Source organism: Balearica regulorum, chromosome 19 (assembly GCF_011004875.1).
Source record: "Balearica regulorum gibbericeps isolate bBalReg1 chromosome 19, bBalReg1.pri, whole genome shotgun sequence".
NCBI classification, from domain to species: Eukaryota; Metazoa; Chordata; class Aves; order Gruiformes; family Gruidae; genus Balearica; species Balearica regulorum.
The window spans coordinates 10,353,555-10,374,256 of record NC_046202.1 but is presented as its reverse complement, the minus strand read 5'-3'; positions in this window follow the sequence as shown (position 1 = coordinate 10,374,256).

The following is a 20,702-nucleotide window of genomic DNA, read 5'->3' as shown; positions in this document are numbered from 1 at the left end:
TGTGTGGTTGGCAAGTCTTCCTCCCTGCTGCTCGGCCACCTGCTCTCCCTACTGCTACGCTAGCTCCAGCCCCAGCTGCCTGCTGCTCTGGCTGCAGCCCTGCAAGAGGCTGCCTTCGCTTCAGCCAGCACCTCCGTGCCCACTATATATCCACGGGGCAAGGGTCTAATTCATGTACGTCATGGGCATCTTCCAACTAGGGCGTTACAAACTGGGCAATGTTTGCCACCTCCCTCCGGGAACCATGGTTGCATGGGTGGGGTGGTGTAGGCATCACCCCAGACTGGTCAGTGCTGGTAAGGTTCACTGGAGATGGACCAGCCACGGCACTGCTGCACCAACATCCTGCCCACGCTTGGGGTTGGGGGCAGCCACAGCTCACACTGCGCTGGAAGTTGGGAGGCTCAGACAGACCATCTGACACGGGATCCCTTGCTGCCTGCCGGTGCCAAGGGCAGGACGAACACCTCCCACTGGTAAACACATCCCTCTCGAACCATTTCCCACTCTCTGTTGTATCTATTGGATTATTATTCATCCTTGTTTCCTGCAATGACAATATTGTCTGAAGACCTTTGCAAACAAGACACCTCATTCCCTATCCCACGGATCTGCTGTCTATGACCTATGCATTGCAAGTCTGAAACACACAGGACTGAAAAGCACGGACTCTGATCCTCTGTCTAGAGGAGAGAGGTCCCACTGCCTTGTAGTTGGAGGTTAAATTAAATCTCTTACATGATAAAATTTTCTCACCAAGTGCATCTTTGCCCCCCTCCTGTGGCTGGATCTGATCATACACGTGTTGGTATGGTGGCCAAGGTTGGATGAACCCTTAGCAATGAAGAAAGCAAATATTTTTCACTGAAACTAATGGTATTTGAAGGATGCTCCTGTCCTGCCCTGCCTATGCTCCTCTCCAGGGAGCATGGACCTGAAGAACCAGACTGGGTGATTTCTGCTGTGGAAAGAAACGTTGCTCTTCCCCAAGTATTAACTTCAGTCTCTTTGACTCTCTCAGCCCTTGTCCCCTCCTCAGGGATGACTGAAAAGAGCCCAGTCCACCCCAGCTGTGCCGGCTTCTGCACTGGATTTGCAACAATGAAGTCATTCTGCCCCCTGCGTATGCTGTTTTAAAATAATCCTTCTGCTGCCTCTGGAGAGGAGATCACCCTTGAAAATTAAGTTAGAGCTGGCTGCCTGTAGATATGATTACAGCCATGTTAGGAAATTCTTTTAAAGTGCCTCTGGAATTTGGGGAAATAAATAAATAAATAAATGGATCGTCAGGACATATCTTCTCGGGGTTCCCACCATTCCCCAGGTGCAGCCATCGTGTGAACTCTTCTGTAATGGGATGGGAACAGAGACATCCCAGGAGGATTTATCCTGACCCCGCCGCTGCCCTGCCTGACCCACCTTTGCCCTGTGGAGAGATTCTGGCAGCCAGTGCTTGCAAAACAGCCTTTTATGTTCTTACTTTCCCCCTCTTTTATTAATTCGCAGTCACAACTGTCGCTATTTGATCCATGCAGCCAAAAATGTCCAGCTTCATTATTCAGACTGTTTGCAGCTGAACAGACCAGAAGGCCAAGCGTACACACACACAAGCTCCCCAGACCTCTAGGCAGGCAAGACACAACACTTGAAGTTTAACAACCAAGGTGGCCTTAGGATGTTTTGTACCTTTTGCAAATGCTTTTTTTGCAGTTTATGTCATTCCTGTTGAACCTCACTTCCTGAAGGTTTTTATTATGCGAGATTTTGTCACAAGAAGTCTGTGTAAGGATAGGGAATTAAACCTGTGTCCCCAAATCCAGATCAGTACCACAACCTCTGCCTTGTCTTCTCGCCTCACTTGTCTAGCAAAGGGTAGTCTACAAAGGTACACAAGAATACATTACACCCCAAGGTCAAGAGCGTCAGATGAAAAGGATGAATATATACAAGCCCATGTCCTAGAAATCTGCTCTGTACCCTCCATGGGTTTGCAAATAGCACTACTTAGCAGCAGAAATTAAATCCACAGCCTTTCAGCGAAGCAGGAACAGCACGTTGCTACTGCTGCTATTCTATGAACCTCAGAGGGTAACACATCCAACATCACCGCCCGCGCTAGGAGGGATGTGTTAGCTCTCTGAATATCCCTGATTAACACAGCTTTATCCCAGCGTTTTGTATCATCTACATACGCACTGCAACAAGGCTCATGTAGGCTAATAATATCTTGTACCAATACAGCAGCAGTTTCAATAATCACTAATTCTAGTGAGTCTGCTGCCAGGCAGCGCTGCCAGAGTGCGTGGAGACCACCAGGAACCCCTGCAGTTTGTGCTACAGCTGGGCCAGGAACGAGATCCTGCACTGCACCTCGCAGCCCCTCTGGGGATTCATCAGGACCTTGCAGAGCCCAGCAGGGTTTTGGCAGCCTGGGAAACTGCTTTTACGTACTACAGTTTCCCTTGAGTACTTCTGTAAGCCTCTGGTGCCGAGGGGCTGTTGTGAGGTTGAATCCAGGCCCCCCACCTTGTCTAAAAAATACAGGGTGTGCTGGACAATCATTCCTCTTTGAACAAAGACTGAAAAAGTAGGTACTACACAGGTTGGTCAGCAGTGTTGTGGGTACCACTTGCTCTTTTTTACCTACATGGCTTCCTCACCTAACCTCTCCCTTCCGGGACATCAATATCCTTCTTAAACAAACACATCTTTGCTCTACAAGGCAGGCAGTTCTGTGTAACGCAGAGAAAACCCAGGCTCCTTTTTCATGCAAGGGAAATCCTTCAGCAGAGGTAAAGCCGTAGGATGCCAGTCTGAATCACCAACTTGCAGTCACCCAGCAGGAACACAGACCCAGCCCTGCAGCTTGCTGCTGGCTTGGCTGCTGCCTCTCCTCCCTGGGCAGAGTCCGGCTCCCGCGGGCTCCCTCGCCAGGAAGCCTGCTTCCAGCTCTGCTGCCAGGGGTTGTTTTTCATCTCCACACAACATTTATAAATTGATATTGCCATCGAAACTTCCTTCTTTCAGGAGCTCTGGATGCCTCAGCATTGAGTAGTCACCATGAGCGTTAATCACTGTGTGTGGGAGATTTGCCGGGTCTGCGGCAGGCAGTCAGTGCAACGAGTACTCAGCCTGGAGGGAGCATCTGGAACAGCCAGGTAAACCAGCTGGGACCAGGGCGCTCGAGGATCTTGCTCTTTTGAGTGGTGGCAGCTTTTGGGTTTTATGGCTGTTCCTAACATCTTTGTGTTTCTCGTACAGAAACATCACCTCCCTTCCCTCAGATCAGAAACCACTCCAGCATGTGACCCTTGTACTTTGGAGATGGATGAGAACAGGGAGTTGTGCGTTGCGTGGATGTGTACCCATGCGTGTCAGGTTGATACCTCTGCCGTGACTTTGCCAGCTCCTGGCTGCCTGCGTTGCTGTGGGAGCAGGGCAAGCCCTGGGGACAAGAGAGAATGAAGGGCTGAGTGGAGAGCAGAGGAAGGTCAGGGGGTGAAAAAGGCTCATGAGATGCCTACAGCCCATGGGCTCCTTCTGAAAAGTGGCAGCACAGACTGCAGGGTTTGTTGAAAGACCTGCCCCACCAGGACTGCTTAAAGTCGCACAAAGAGAAACAGGAAGCAAACACAAACCTTTGACAGAGCAATGCTGGAAGAGTCCTGAGAATTGATGGGGTTTTCAAAAGGCCTTGGCATCTGTCTGATTCTCTCCCACCTGCAATTGATGGGTGTTTTACTGCTGACTTTGGCAGGAGTAGCAGTACAGACAGTCCAGGCTGAGTTTGTGCTGTTTCCAGCCTGTCTCTGAGCCATGCTGGTCCTAACCCACTTTGCTCAGCCCCACGTCTTCAGAGGCCTGCAGTGATTTCCCCTCTTGCTGCCAGCAGCGAGGTGTACCTTCTGAAACACTGTCCCTGCCTGCACTGTATCACACGCAACTATTTAGGGAAGTAACCTCTGTATCGCCCTCTATTACTGAATCAAGAAATTCTCCTGCTTGCAGAATGAGAACTCAAATGCCCTCCTTCATACCACTGCTACTCTTCCTAACCTGCCTGCTCTGGAAAATTACTTCCACGCTAGGCACTGTGTGCTAGAGAAGATCTTTTTTTCTGCAAAATGTTATTAAGTATCTTTTTGTGAGCACTCTACCTCTAGAAACCTTCCTTCAGCGTCAGCTTTTGGCTTCTCCCTGCAGCACTCCGTGTGCCTAGTGCTGGCATTTGGTATCAGCAGGAATGAAACAGAACAAAACAAACCAAAAACATATTTACTTTTCAAGATGGCTGCAGCGGGAGCGTGGCACAACAGAGGGCCCTAGGGAGGAGCATTTGGTTTGCTCAGCCTGAGCCTGAGGGTTGTGAATGTGAACACAGTTTAACATAAAGGTCATCAGATAGCCAGCACAGTTCCTATTCACCTTCTTTTGCTCTAAAGTCTGCTGTGCAGTGTGAGAGACAAGGGTTTGCACTCCTGGGACACGCTGTCAAGCTGCCTCTTGCTGACACCATTGCCCTGAGAAATGGTAATCTTCAAGCACAGGGCTGGGCAGAGAGAGCAGAGCGTGTGCCTCCCTGCGTTACGGGGGAACCTGAGGATCCTCAGCCTGGAACATAACTCTGCATGGCTCCTGACGCTTGGCATACGGCACAATTTCTGCTGAGCTTTTTCAAAAAGTCTGGTTTGAGGATTACAGGGAAACCAGGTATATTGAGACCTGCAGTTGTATCTGTGCTCTGTGTTTGGGAATGGTGGGGGTTGTCTCCTTTCTCTTTGCAAGATGATCTGACCCACGATGGTCCCGCGACTGCAGTGCTGAGGTCTCTCAACTCTTCCAGCGCCAGGGGAGATATTCAGGACATCCCATCCCATGTCATGGGAAGATTTCCTTCTGCATTCAGTGAGCCAAGGATCAGGAGAAGGAGCTCAGCCCACAGAAGACAGATTTTAGTTCAACAGAGAAAGCCCTTGTGTTTTCTGCCATCGTGAGCAGTTCGGTCTGGCTTGCCTTGAAGGGGAGCAAGCAGCTGCTATCAATGTCTCTTTAAAAAAGACATCGGTATCACTCAGAAAACTTAGGTTTCATTTAGCCTAGTTAAAACTACTCTCTGTTATGTTCTACTGCAATCATTTAAAACAAAGGAGTTCATCAACACTTTAATTCTCCAGGTCTCTACATCACAGTGTCTGGGAATAGGAATAAGCCAGTAGTTTTTTCTTTAAACACCAAAAGACTGTCAGAAAAGATTAAGCAATTGCTTTGTGAATTCCTACAGAGGAAAGCGCTCACGGATGCAAGTGTCAGCTGGGCTGATGCTGTTTGCGACTATAACAAATGAACAGTGGCACCTATCTATGCCCTGAACTTGCCATAGTCAAAACCAAACTGCCACAGCGATGATGGGGTATTCTCATGTGCCTCCACACAGCAGACTCTAAACCAAGCAAGCATAAAAGAGAGATGATTTGAGGGTAAAAAGTGGGCTGGTGTAGGTATAAGCATTACCCATCTTTTGGCTATTTTTCAACTGCAGCACAAGAGGTTGCAATAATCAGGGGGTTAGTGGTAAGGCTGGCAACGGACAAAAGCCTGGACCAAACATCAGTGGACCAGGGAAACTTCTGCAGTCCAGTCTGAGATGTCCATACCAGTGAAATGCCAACACATAGCACACCAGATGCAGAGATGAGGTGCATGAGTTTCTCTTCTGAACAGACAAACATACCTCTTTCCTTTAGCTACCACAAAATTCAGATACTACCATTCAGGCCCATCTTGAATACCCCGTGCCAGTAGGACCTTCCCAATTTGAAAAAAGAGATAACGGACCTGGAAAAGACACTAAAAAGGCTGCAAGGATGGTGAAAGGTCTTGATCAGCTTTACAAAGGCAGCACTATCAGGGACACAAATGCAAAGATGCAGAAACAACCTCCCGTTCAGGACGTGTTCAGATTCTTCCTCCCTGCGAGCTGGGAAGGGTTGCTCTGTACACATGCTGTTTGTGCACTCTTCCTTTGAACAACCAGCCACTGCTGCAGACAGGTCCTGGCTGACTTTTAGCCTAAACAAAATGCAGCTGCTTACATGGTGTTACACCATATGGGAACGACAAATATTTCCTTCCCTTACTGATACAAGTCACTTTTCTGATCTTCATGCAAAGAGTGGCTGTACTTCAGCCCACCTCCCAGGACCTAGGGACCAGACACATAAAAGCGCCTAGCTGAAACGAGATTTAGGCACTCAAACACCTTTGAGTATTTGGGTGGAGTTGTTTCCCTGTGCTGTTAAAAGCTCCACCACATTCACGGTAAATGTGAAGGCTGCGGCACAACCAGACTTGCGGTGCCACTGGGGCAGAGCTGAGGCATTTTTCAGAGCTTGTCATGTTATATTCCACTCAGAGAACAAAATGAGGAATTTCAGATTTTAATTTGTCACTTTACATGTAAATTAAATGTTGTATATTGTCACAAGTGAATTCAGCCAGTATTTATAATAGTGGAAATCTGCTGCTTGGATTTCTAAACAAAAATTCCCCATGTTGCTTGTGCTTCCCTGCATGAACTGTTTCATTTTAGCTTTTCTGTGTTCTCTCTTTGAGATTGCCTAAAAGAGTTTGTGGGGGCAAAGGAGGACTGTGAAAAAAACAAGAACGAGAAATAATTGTTAGGATTACTCAGCAGGATGGCTGGATGACATTTTGTCCCTGTTTTTCATGGGCAGAACTATTGCAGTGCTTAAAATTAAGCACATACTTAAGTGTTTTGTTGATCTGAAGCCAGAATACTCAACACTGATTCTGATTAGTCCTTCCCGACCTGGTCCAGACCCCATTAAAACGGTTACAAAACTTTACAATGCCTAGATGTGCTAAAGTGCCCTGAACATCCCTAACGCTCAGTTGAGATCACCCGGTGCAACCACAGCCCCTCCTCAAGAAGGAGACTGCATTGCATCCCCTGGAAACCAGGAGATGAAAAGTTAAGTATGTTGACATTTTCTTTCGAGAGCAAAGGAATTGGAAAAATAAAGCAACCATTAGGAAATGATGCCTTTTAAGAACCTAGAGAGACAATATTCCTCCCTTGCCTTTCCTCTGTGTCTCAGGGTTTCATTATTATTATGCGGGTTATAAGCCACTTGGAAAGCTCAGCGTATAAAGCTGCCGTGAATTACAATACACAGAGATTGACTGGGTTGTAACCTGTAATGTATTACTTATTTTTTATTTTAATTGCAAGCAGTCTCTGAAACATTATAGAGCATATAGCACTAGACACAGTAGAAGTAATTAAAATGAGAGGGCCACATGCAGTCGGCAGTAAAACACCAAATGTAGGCAGCTTAAGAAAAATGTCATTGATTCAGCATCAGAGGGGCCGGGAGGAGAAGAGACGGGATTGAGATTGCCAACAACAGATCATACTCAAAATGCAGCAGCAAGCGCTACAACTGTTTAAAGCAAAAGCAGCCGAGGGATGTATTGCCGTTGAGCTGCAAGTGTCTCAAACGGGGACAGTGACGTCAGCTCCTCAAGGTGGTTTCAAAGAAACAAGCCGAGCCTGAACAAGCTGCTCTTCTCCCATCTCTGCAAGGAAGAATCTGGGTCATGATTTCTCCCATAGGAAAAATGAAATGCTTTCACACCATATTAAAAATAGTAATAATTAACTAAAGGAGGTAGAAAAAGCATCCATGGCTGTTCATCTGAGGTGGATGTAAAGTGATACACTGCAATTCAGTTCTAAGCAAGGTCAGAGGGCTTGTTTGAGGTGAGCAAGGAGCCATTGTTTTGTTCGGCTTGCTTGTCCAACGCCTCCTCCACGGCAGACCCGGTGTGAAAATGACTTCAAAGCTTTACCATACCCGTGTTCCTGCACACCCTAACTGGGTGTCACCCTGACTTGTGTTAAATGGCATTGACCGTTCTGAATGTAATTGGCTACAGTAAAGGTTAATGATCATTTCTACCTTTAAATAGTTTATGAAGATGTTTGATGCCTTCTAACAAGGCAGCTATTGGAACTTGCTGCTCTTTCCACTGACTTGCATATCATTGATCTTTCTTCTTGAGATGATTATCCCCAGGCAACCTATAAATCTCACTTACTCTGGTTCAAAAATGCTGGACAATATAATGAACTGTTATGAGGGCAAAGATGGTGGACAGGGTCACCTCTTATGAGCTAGCAGCATATGTGCTTAGGCTGTGTGCTTGGACCTGCACAGCTTTATGTACGTCTCAGGGAGGCAAAGAAAGAAACAGAAACCTTAAGGCAGATTTTGTAATTAAAAAGCACGCACTAGTTCCAGGTGTATCAGTGTATATGACAGCTTTACATGCTGCTAAATATAATGGGCTTGGTAGCAATCTGGGGCATAACATCACCCCCCACAATTTAATTCAAAAAATCCCTTGCTACAAAAGTACCTGCAAGGGAAATTCTTTCCCCATCGCTTCACTTGCAACGAGCATCCTACAGGTCTTTAGCAGAGACCAAGAACAGAGAAATTAAAAACTGCAAATGTCGAGAGCAATCAAAACTTTCATCAAAGCCCCAAGTCATAGTGCACAAGTGCTTGAGAGTTTTACATTGAATGGTTTTGATGGTTACAAGAGTCTGTAAGGTCCTGTGTGAAAACAAGCCAAAGATCCTCAGTTATGAACTCTCCCCCCACCTTCAGGTTGACTTCAAGCGTGCGGGTGTGCATGTTTAGGAGCAGGGACGGTCATCATTATCTTTGACAGGGAATCCACTGCCTAATAGGCAAGCAGTTTCAGGGACTTGGATGCATTTAGTTTCTGCTTCCAACCACTGAATATCTTCATGTGGGGTTTTTTGGCAGATAGAAAAGCTGTTTGTCTCCACATATCTTAAGAATAGCTTGTCGGCAAGTCACTTTTTCCTGCAGTAAACATTGCTCGTGTTTCCTACATCTGGAGGACCTCTTATGAGAACTCCTGACCAAATCTGTTTCACAAATCCTTCCTTGAACTCCAAACTTGAGCCAGGTTCACCCTCAGAAGTTTGAACTGCTAGGTCCAAGACCTAAGCTACCTACATGCTTAACCCTTTTCTTTGAGGTTAGAAGGAAATCAAGAGTAATATTTCATAGGTACCATTGGTCAGTAGAAATGATCCATGTTTTTATCTAGTGTTCTAGTTAGAATTGTCCACAATTACAGAAGGTGATTGAAACAGATAACTGCAGCTCAGTATTATCACCAGATAAAAAGCAAACTACAGGCTCAGCCTTTTTCCCTTAACTCTTTCAAAGAGGAAGAAAACATGCAGGGAAAAGGCAAAAAAATCTGTGTAACATCAGTGAGGTCACTAAGGACAGAATCGAGGCAGGTGGAGGCAATGGGAAGATCCATGGATAAAGCCAGTATTTCTGCTGCCCATGCTTGCAGGAGTACAATGAGTTGATTTTACTCTCAGGACTTCCCAGGTGTTAGGTAGATCATCACTGAATTACGCGTGCTGTGAACAGCGTGGGGACAGTAGTGCTGCCGAGCATGCTCTGCAACACCACAACCAGCAGCAAGCCCTGTGCAGAGCTTCCTGAACCACATGGCATCCTTACCCCTATGCTAAGGAAGGAGCAGCGCTGCTGAGCTTTTCTTCCTCCTCCTGGCATGATCCAAGAGTTAATCGGGAAAGATGTTTGTCCACACCATCATTTTTAATGGGTCCAGAAAGAAAAAAGGCAGTTCTTAAAAACCAGACAGTGAACACAAACATAAATCTCCCTAGGCAAACCAGGGTAAAGTCCTGATGCACTTTACAAGCTGTAAACGCTGCTTTTATTAGCCATTTATGGGCCACTTTTCACAACGCAGCTTTAATATTAAACAATAAAGCTCACAATACACTTACAAAGAAAAACAGACTCTCTCATTTACTCCTGAATTGGAAGTGTGGCATCTCCTGATCACATGAAATCAGCAGAAATAAGGTTATTCAGTTTAGGCTGCATATTTTTCATGCTTGATGCCTCATGCAGTGCATACTGTGCAGTGAGATAGAGAAGAAAAAATTTGGAAGCCGCTGGAAACCGTTGTAATGAACTTTTGGAAAGCGTTGAGTAGCCCCATTACCCATATCAGTACACACACAGACGTCAAAGAAATATGTCCTTGTGGTTATGGGTATTTATCATTTATAATCTGATATATCAGACATCTTGGGTAAGATAGGGCCTGACTGTACCAGGGACTGCATGCAAAATGCATGCAGTTTATATGCAAAATGAGTGACTTCTTATTTTGAGCCTATTTTGAGTCAGAATAGCAAAGCAAAGTATTGCTAATCCCAACTATAAATGGAAAGCAGGCTCGGGGGGTAAAGTGAATTGGCCAAGATTACAGAGGAACCAGAAGGAAAATGAAAACCAGCATCTCATCCACACAAAATCAGTGCAAAACATGTACTGTCTCTCAGTGAAGCTGATGTGAAGGTTGCTTTGGGCCTCTAAAGGTTTTCAACAGCTGGTCAGTGTGGGGAATGGTTGACTTGGTCCTGTGCCACCCAAATCACAACTGCCCAGACCTTCTGGTGCAAGCAAGAGGATTTGTAAATCCACTGCACCAGCATGTGCTGCTTCATCCCTTCACAGGCACTGATCTGCTCAAGCTTGGCTTCAAGAAGGCCAAAGAAAATCCAGCTGTTCTGTTTCTTTTCAGCTGGCAGCCCCACGGACATACATGCGTTTGGCCAGTCTTCCAACCCACATCACGCCAGGCTGACGGGCTTGTAAAAAAATCTAAAACCGGATGGGCCAAGTCTCCTTGCATCTGGTATTTGCTAGAGGTGGCTCAGTTAACCAAAGCAGAGGGACCAAGATTCCCTTGCTGAGTAGACGACTGCTGAAGCAAAACCAAGCTCCCAAATGTTCTTACCCATCACACCGCTGTGCACAGGCGTGCATTAGGAATACCCCAAAATAAGAAGCAGGTTTTAGCGTGGACTGGGCCTGGTTCACCTGGCTGGAAGAGAAGACAGAAGTAGCATGTTGAAGATTTGATCTGTGGAGACAGTTGCACTATACAGACACTCTACATGGGGTCCTGCAAGTCTAGTAGCTGGGTCTCCAAGTCCCAGCTCACCCAATTTGCCTCAAATTGCTCTCACCCCAGGCCCCCTGAATGGTTGCAGAGGGTTTCTTTGCCTCATTAAAGAAGTCTGTTCCTCCTTAAGATGTTTAAGGAACATCTCTGTTTGGAAAACAGACTGCCCAGTGGTTTGTAAACTAATTTGAGGTCCTTTAATGTAAAATGTTCTAACCAATTATAATAGATGCAAATTTAATGATAGAAAACAGGCTTTGACAGAGCACTGATCCAAGTCTTCTCAAACGTGGCAGGGAGCGTGATGCTACACATGGACTAGAGTCTGGGTCTGGTGAGCTCTGTGAGCAGAGCACATGCACTGAGCAGTGCCAAAGCTCAGTCAAGATCAGAGTTTTGCCTATTGACTCATTTGATATGATTATTAACTAAATCACTTCAATACTAATTATTGTGGAAAACTCTGATGATTTTTAAGGAAATGTTTCCGTGAAAAATGCTACTAAAATCCAGATAGCTCTGGAAGGGAGAAGGCAAGCCAGGCAAAGCTGCAGCTTCCCCATGGTGACGCTCACACACTCAACAAGTGCTCCTGTACCACTCTGCACAGGCTGCAGAAGTAGCAGTCAAGTCAGACTTAATTATAGCGCATATTCCTGAACCACTCTGCCATGAGCGGTGGCTTTTGCCCAGGATGCCTCAAACCTTCTTACACTCCACTTAGCTGCCCGCCTCCAGGTTGGGTTACCCACCTCACAAGGAAAATTGTCGTCGATGGCTTAGTGCATATTTACCTCCAGCACTCTGCAGATGCGATACCTGAGCCAAAGCCAGACAGCTGGCACAAGCCCAGCCATCACTTCAACATCCCTCACCTTAAAAGGAGCAGCGGGATCTGCCAATCTGCTGCAAATATGCCCATGTCATTTCTCCCCAGCCACCCAAAATAAATACTCCAGAATATTCAATACAACATGTTCATTTTAGTTTTTTCTGCTGGAATATTGGCTACGATCAAACGTCAGTGTTCCGCATCAGCCACCAACAGAAGTGCAAGCCCACAGTATCCTGCACGGGTATGTCCCGTTTGCACGGTGCCACCACAGAGTCACCGAGCTGCGAGCATGCACCCGGGAGGTTTGTGTTGTCTTCAGTGACCAGACAACAGATTCTGCTGTTTTCTCAACGGAGTGAGTGTGGAAAGCAGCTTGTTTTACATGGATTAAACAATTATTGACGCTGTCACGGAAAAGGGCTTTTGGACTGTGTCTGCTACAAGAATAATAGTGTGGATGGAGGTTTTTTTTCCTGAGCTCTCAGAATTTTTAGTAAATGCTGGTTATTAAAGGGGTCCAGAAAAACATGGGGGAAAAAAAAGATCATGCAATTAAAACTCTACCATTCTTAAATGTAGCCACAAATCAGTGACTAGGGAAAGAGGAAACTTGCCATTTAAAGACAAACTGCTCCTATTTACTTAAGTCTAGGAGCTTGAAACAGCAATTGTCAACAAGAGAATAAGGAATATTACCCTTGAAAAATATATACAAATTTTAATTACAGTTGGCATTTTTGAGACTGGTGCTGACGATTGTCATCAGATGGAAAATTGTTGTCATCCTTCTACCCTTAGGGACACAAACGCTCAGTGGAAATGACTGTAACTGTAAACCAGGCTCCAATCTGCTTTGATACCAGCTTTGCAGTTTGAAAGGAAACCTTAAGCCGTCATATTTAGATAACAAGCCACTGTCGATTGAACAAGACTTCTCCATGACATGGCCGGGGATGGTAAACTCTCCCAGCTATCAGCAGACAGGTCAAGTTTGACCACGTGGGGTGAGAGAGACTCCCTTCAGCTCTGCTCCTCCGCTCCCTCATCCCAGCCCTGGCACAGAAACCTCTGCAGCGCAGGGCCTTCGCCCTCCAGAGATGATGCTATGAGAGGCTGGATACGCCGCACACCGGAGGGCAGGGTCCCGCGGTGCGAGAGGGGAGGTAGAGCAGTGCCATAACCAAGGGAAGGGGAAATTATGGGGCAGCAGCCCCAGGAGCTCTGGCACTCCTGCCCTTGCAAAGTTGCAGGATGACATAGCCAGGGCTTCCCCTTCCCATTGGATACAAGAAGCTCACTCTCCACATTTCCAGTCATTTGATGACAAGTTTTTAGTGAGGAAAAAGAACCAGTTGTAACAGCTAAAACATCAGACCTGCTTTCTAGGGATCATGCTTCCTGGGGCTCTTCCTTCCAGGGCAAACACTGACTTTTCCATGGATTCACAGGCCAGTGGCCCTCTTTTGCCTTCTGAGGATGGGCCAGATGTTAGGTGTTGAGCCCTACTGGGACCCTGAGCCAGCGCCTCCCACTGCTCAGAGCAAAAGCAAACCTCCCGCCTAACACAGCCCTCACAGAAAATCAAAGCCTGATTTTTCTGAGTTTGAGCAACTAAAAACAGCAATCAAAGTTTTGCTAATGAAGCCAAGGCTGTGCTGCAGCACTCTACTTCAGAAACGGAGCTGGTAACAGCTCTCTCATAGAGGGGTGTGATGGCAAATTCAGATCTCCAACGCTCACAAGCTGCTATATGGACAAAGACAGGCATTCGTGGAGGAAGAGGCAGCTATGTGACAGTACAGTTCGAAAACAGGCCCAAACTGCAGATTTCAGCTTCTAAAATAAGGACTCAGATTCTGATCCTCTCCTTCCCTGCAAGCTTGGAAGAGGGCAATGCAGGGGAAAAATGGATCCCAATCCAATGTTTTACAAAGAAAAAGCTGGAATTCCTATGAACTAACTTACAAAACTATCCATTGAGCCAGAGACTGGAAAATATAAAACTTCTCCAAAAAGGAGATGGGTCTGGAAGAGAAATTTCTTATTTAAAGGTAAAAGGAAGTGAAATAAAGCAGCAGCATCTCCCTTCATTTTAAAACCAACACAAAAGAAGTAAGGGGCTTTGATAGTGGTAATAGTGTAAAAGACAGTGTGCTGTCAGTGAGCTCATCCTTTTGACCCACAAGACAGCTTGCCTGCTTTTCAGCTCTGTCTCTGGGCAGTGTACCTGAGATCTAACACAAAGTCCCTGTCAGTTCATTGTGACTTTGACTGGAAATCCCAGTGCTGAGAGGGAAATCTGCTGGGCTTTGATGTAGAGATTTTGGTAGCGTCTATGCCTTCCCATCTCAGAACACACTCATTTGATGTATTGTTGAGTGAGGTACTTGTTATCTTCTCAAAGAACATGCATGTAACTTGGTAAATCTATTTCCTCACTGCCTGCTAAGACAGATAGTACAAGGGTTGTTTCCGAGGCATCAGTTTATCTGATAGAGGGAACAAGGCTGGAGACAAATGTAGAGACCTCCAAAGTGTTGGCATTACATGTCACTCCAAGGTCATCCTCTGGTTTCTTCACACTACACTAGAAAGCAGATTCCCTTCATGTAAACTATAGTGTAATTTCATTTTTATCTAGCACATCAAGGGGTTTAAGAGACAATCTCTTCTGGATCAGGAATACGAACTGGCAGCAGCAGGAATGGCATGTCTCCCTCCAGAACCCATGCACTGCCCATCAAAACAGGCTGATCCATTCCCATGTTGGGATGGACTTGTTCCCACCACCAGCGTCCCAGCATGCTTCCGTCTAGCCATTACAGGTTATTTTTCTGCCAACATTAAATTGCGATAGGGTTTTCTCAGCTTTTGCCAGGCTCCCCACTTTGCTGTGCGAGGAGAGTGCCACATTTGACATTTTCTTCCCTAACCTGAGGAAGCTGAGCCTCTTGAAAGCTGTTTTGGGATGCTGCCATGGGCTTCTCATGAGTATTACGGCATCCTGGGTGAGGAGCATGCAGGATTGCAGCATGGCCATACCAGTATTGGTGGCAGGTCCTTTCCGCACTGCTACTGCATTTCCACGCATGCAAGAGACACATCAGTAACTTTTGAAACAACCTTTTATTACTCTGCACTGAACGCCTTGGGGAAAACAAAACTGCGGAGGAGCAGAGCTGAAGGGAGTCTCTCTCACCCCACGTGGTCAAACTTGACCTGTCTGCTGATAGCTGGAAGAGTTTACCATCAGTGCTGGCCCCTTCTTTGTCGCTGGGGCCCTAACCTAATCCTTTTATGCAGCATTGCTGTGAGGCTGTAATTCCCTGGGCCATCCCTTTATCTCTTTTGAATTATCCTGGCAAGCCTCTAATCTTTTACAATTTATTTTTTTATTTCCCTGGATTTGATTTACTAAGTTCCCCCCCCCCCCCCCCCCCCCCCCCCCCCCCCCCCCGAGATCCCCATTAGCTGGCGCAAGGTTTTTCTGGGGTTTTCTTGTTGTTCCTATGAAGTTCTAGAAATGCCTTTCTCTGTTCCATAGCACTTTTGGTATTTGTATCACACAGGTATCTCTACCCTGCCTTACCATGTAAGAATGATACATAAATGAGCACCTAAGAATGATATCAAAGGGAGAAGCCAAGTTATTTCATGAATGCTGATTAACAGTTTAACCACACAGGCATGTTTATAATTACACCCATTACACAAAAGGAAACTGAGGCCCTGGGAAAGCATGACACTCCCTTCTTGAAAGGACAACTCACAGCCATCACTCAGAAGTGATCAAAATGTCCTTTCCCAGGAAATTATACAGTCACCAACGTCCATGGTTTGAACAATTCCTGCTTGCAATGGACCTGGGCTGCCCTCCCTGGTGTGCCAGCACACCCAGAAATGACCAGCCTGGCCTTGCCAGGAGATAAGCACCTCTTATAAAGGTACAAAGAGAGCTGAGCGTGTTTAACATCTTGCTGGATCAGCCTCATAATGTGTTTAAAACAATGGAAGGGGAATGCATGTGTTCCTTTCAGCACAATCTGTGCCTTATAATCAAGTCTAAATGCTCACAACCCGCTCCGATCCTAATGAGGAGAATGACTTAAATGGCAGAATGTTCTGTTCTTTCTACAGGTTTACAAAAATGAAATTAAACATAGGCTTTCTATTACAAAACAATAGGCAAATTGAAGACCAATTATGCAAACCCATCAGAGAACCTGGTGAACTGTGGAGAATTTTGCATTTCTGAGGCAGAACGACTTTTTAGATGAAAAAAAACTCTACTCCAAGAAATTGAGAACATCTGTGCCATCAAAGAAAGAATGCAGTGAATAATTGGACAATCATAGACAGGCAGCCATTTGAATATGAAGCTGTTTGTAATGTCGCAGTGGAAGGGAAATTACAGAATGCCAGCATTGCCTGGCTGTCAAACGCCTGTGCTTTTCCCTTTGTGCCTATTATGGCATGTTGTGTGCTCACTTTACAAGAGTCTGCGGGGTCGACAGCGGGGTCTCTAAGGTTATCTGCTTCCATTATTTTGCACATCTGACACATAATGAAAAAGGAGCAGGCAGAGAGGTCCTTGAGCATTTACTTCCTCCAGCATCCAAGTTTAAGTACACCTTTAACCTCTCCCTGACAGACAGCCCAACCTGCAGCCGTCCCCCAGACAGATGACATGCAGCACAGAGCAAATACTCTCTCTCTCTCAGCTGACAAACTTCTGTGCCCCCTTGCCTCAAGCAATGGTATTATCCTCGTTTCCAGCAGGCAAATCCCCACACGGACACTCCTGAGGAGACACGCTGAGCCACCTCACAGCCTGTAACTTTGCAAATTCCCGACCCCTCTGCAGAAGTGACACACGGAAAAAACCCTCATTGCACCAGTTGATGGCATCTAACCGTGGGCTGGACTGCTCTGAAACACGGGGACCCAAGGGATCTGAGCAACACTTGAAGCCATGGCTCATCTCTGTCAGCAGCATCCAAAATTATTTGTCCCCAGAAGACAAGCCTGAGTTGGGCGTATAGTGTTTCCAGGAACACATACCTCTACCAGCTCCACGCTGCTCCTCAGCACAATGTCTCCGGCAACACAAATTGCACTGCCACGTATCATGGAGCTACAGTATTAGGGCAAATGTTTCAGGATATCTTCCAGGACAAAAAGGGGAAAATAAAAGTGATCAACTTAGTTGTGATTTCATGGCTAGTTGCACAGATATTCACATGTTACTTTGCACAGTCAGTCTAATAACCAGCTTTCAGAAGGACAGACAGAATAATGAATGGGTTGTAAAACACACTCATAAAAACATTATAGCATGTCTCAGAGCATTTGTTAGCTGTTTGTGATTTACTGGGCTCCCTGTTTTACATTTTCTTATAATTTGCACATTTCCTATGAAAAATAAGCATTCAATGTGCACGCAATTTATTTTAATTTCCCTCCCCCCTCACAAGATGATAAAACTTTTACAGCCATGGAAGAATGGCGATATTGTAGTCACGAGGTTCATTATACAGTAATTAATACATGTTAAGTATCCTGTAAATATTATGTTATAATGGCTTTAAGTAAATACATACTGTACATTAGCAGTACCTATTAAGTCAGCACCACTTAAAATGAAATGTGACTAATTAATCTGTTTAAAAAGTCTAATGTCAACTTGGATATTCTTTAAAAATTATGGTACAACGTTGCAAGCGCGAGCGTGAGTCAGTCAGCATTTAATTATGGAACTTTGACATTAATGGTTACTTTCCTGGTTTATTTAAGTCGATTGGACACATGGGCCAGCATGAAAGGAATGAGAGGGGTAGAAGGAAGGTTTCATTGTTACGAGAAGCTAAAAAGCCCAAATAATATATCCCATTATCATTACTGTGAATGGTGCAAACTTGCAGATGGATTATTACCGCAGCATCTCGTGGCAGAAGGCCCAGCCTGTCAGCACCCCATAACCTGCTCCAAGAGGACAATGCAGCCACAGTAAGGCTGCCTTCAGGAGGGACTGGTGGGACTCCGCTATGGTTTTGTCCATCTTAGGCATTATATCACTTTATTAAGGGACGGTGCCTGGCGCAGCCACGCAGTAACAGAAGCAGAGGCTTTGTTCTCTTCCCAGCCAGAGGCTTAGACACTGCCTTTGTCCTGCACAATGTTTGCCTTCCCTTCATGAAAGGCAGCCCCTCACAAGACTATCAGCCTTTTAACAGTTTCAGTCACTCTCCGCTGTCCTAAATACACAAAGGAAAAAAAAAAAAAAGATTCCTCCAATTCCTTCACTTTTTTTTCCCCCTTCCATGGAGCACAAACACAAGAGAAGGTAAAACACATGAATGAGGGGCCCAGGAAGGGTCATCTTTTCTTTCACCTATGCACTTGGCAAGAAAAGACAACAGAAGGCAAAATTTTTTCTAATGCACCTTATATGTATTCGTTTTCCATAGAAGCCGTCATAATGTGTCTAATGAATCAGATTAGACTTACTCATTTACTGCTGGGTATGTTTAGGTGGCTATCTCCAGTTTTATAGATGCTAAAAAAAAAATATGCAGCTCTGTTGATTGTAGCGTCAATCCTTCCCAAGAGGTGGAGTGCAGACATTTCATAAACACACTAAGTCTGTCACAGAGCAAGTGATCAGACCCAGGTCCCCAAGTCCCTTATCAACATCTGCAGCCCCAAGAAGATTATTCCTCTCGAAAGGCAAATTCACTAAGATAACAGAGTTCCATCACAAATGAAAGTAGTTTAAGAAGCTTGCCTTCCATTAATGGAAATTGTTAAAAAGTCCTTCTTCCAGATATTCAGACATATTGCAAGGACCATGGATGCAAGAGGTCTTGGACTCCTTCCACTTTTCCACGGTCAGTTCCTTCAGGTTTTGCCATCAAACAAAACCTGAATAAGCTTTCTTTGGATAATAAATATCTCTCTAAACAACTATGTAGTCCATTGCTTAAGTTTTGGTAATGCATTTTAACAGGTAACTACATCCTTCAAGGTGATGGCTAGGACTGGCATCCCCCTTGGGTGGTCAGGGAAGCACAGCCAAGACAAGTCTCTGATGCTGGGAGGTATTTCAAGATGATGGGGATAAATGACAAGAGCTCTTGAAAGGCCAAAAACATGGGTGTTAACAGAAAACCTTGGTCTAGAAGCTGTGGTCTGGCTAAGCTATGCTGAACTAGACCAAAGACAAGAAAGTGAGGTTTAAGATACATTTTCCTTCCCTTCCTCCTGAGGCCAGCAGCCACTGTCTGGTCTCTAGAAAAATCAGGGCAGTGTGAAACTATCCGAACTTATTTCCATCTGACACAGCCCAAAGTGCCATTTGGGCAGCCGGGTATCATCTAGCTGTACTACTTTCCAAGAAAACCCTTTCCCTAGGCAACTACCCATCGAAAGAGATCACTTCAGGTGTGAAGCAAAGCCTCCAGCTTTCTGGCTGCTCTGCTGTGAGCAAGTGGCTGGGACAGCTCTGAAATCTGGGTCCTCTGTATTACAGAAACACCTGAAATCTTGCATTTTATTTACTGCTTCAGCATTGGCTTTAGAAATAGGGAGAACAGCAGCATTCGGTGGCATGCTGGCAAATACAAGTGCATGGATAAATGGCACACCAAAGAGGCAGAACTAGTGGCTGGAGGTGGGAGATTTGCTTCCCATGATGGGATCTCCCATAGCTTTCTTCAAAGGTAAATCACTTAACAACCCTGTGCCTCAGTCTCCCTACTGCTAAATCGCTATAACATTTGGCTACCTCCTAAGATGTTGCTGGGCTTATCTAATTAATATTCACAAGGCATCCAGAGATAAAGCAGTTTTATAAGTGTATTGTATGGCTTGTAATCTTTTGATGTTGCCATGCAAAGGAGACATCACAGAGCACGGGAATACCCTGGGAGAGCTCCGAGTCTGCTTTTCACTTCCAAGAGCTCTTTTCTTGCTGTGACCCCTTTTTTTAGCAGCACATTCACCTTGGCCTCTCATGAGTGGGAGTGATGTGCAGCATCCCTGCTACAAGCTTCCACAAGCCATGAAAACCTGCTGTTATGACCAGAGAGAAGTAACCAGCACTATTATTTGTATCATTTGCTGAGGTTTGTAACCTAGAATTAATTTTCAAATTGAGTCCAAACGCTGCCTATTTCACACATATCTGGGTAGCAGACAAGAGCCCTTTTAACAACAGAAGCAAACAGAGCTACAATCAAGCAGCTCAAGGCACAACCCTCTAATAGTTCAGTAATCAGTAATAATCAACCCTTCTCTTTATGTTCAGGGAGACCTAATAGAACCCAGCTACTCTACAGTGAATACACTTTCATTTATAAGACTAAATGCAAGCATACGTTATCTACTTAATTAAAATCTAAATTCTCTAACCAACCATTTGTTGTTTCTCCTGGGTGCACGTTACATACATTACTGGTGTTTTCCTGAAATCCATTGCTAATGGATTAAAATAACTTGATGAAACGTTTCATTTGCTGCATGTGGTTATGAAAGAGCACAAAATCCTCCGATGCTGTGCATGTAAGGAACTCCTCTCCACCATTACCCTAGGATGGCAGCTCCCACTTCTCTGTGCTAGGACCCCAACGCTTCCCTCAGGTTCCTCTTCTCTTTGGGGACAGGGAAAATGTGACTCTCCCAAACACCAGTGCAACTGCTCAGACTGGAAACTCATCTTACAGGTACTCAGTCAGCAAAGGTTTCAGGAAAACTTCCACAGCACAGACCTGATGGGGTCACTAAGTCA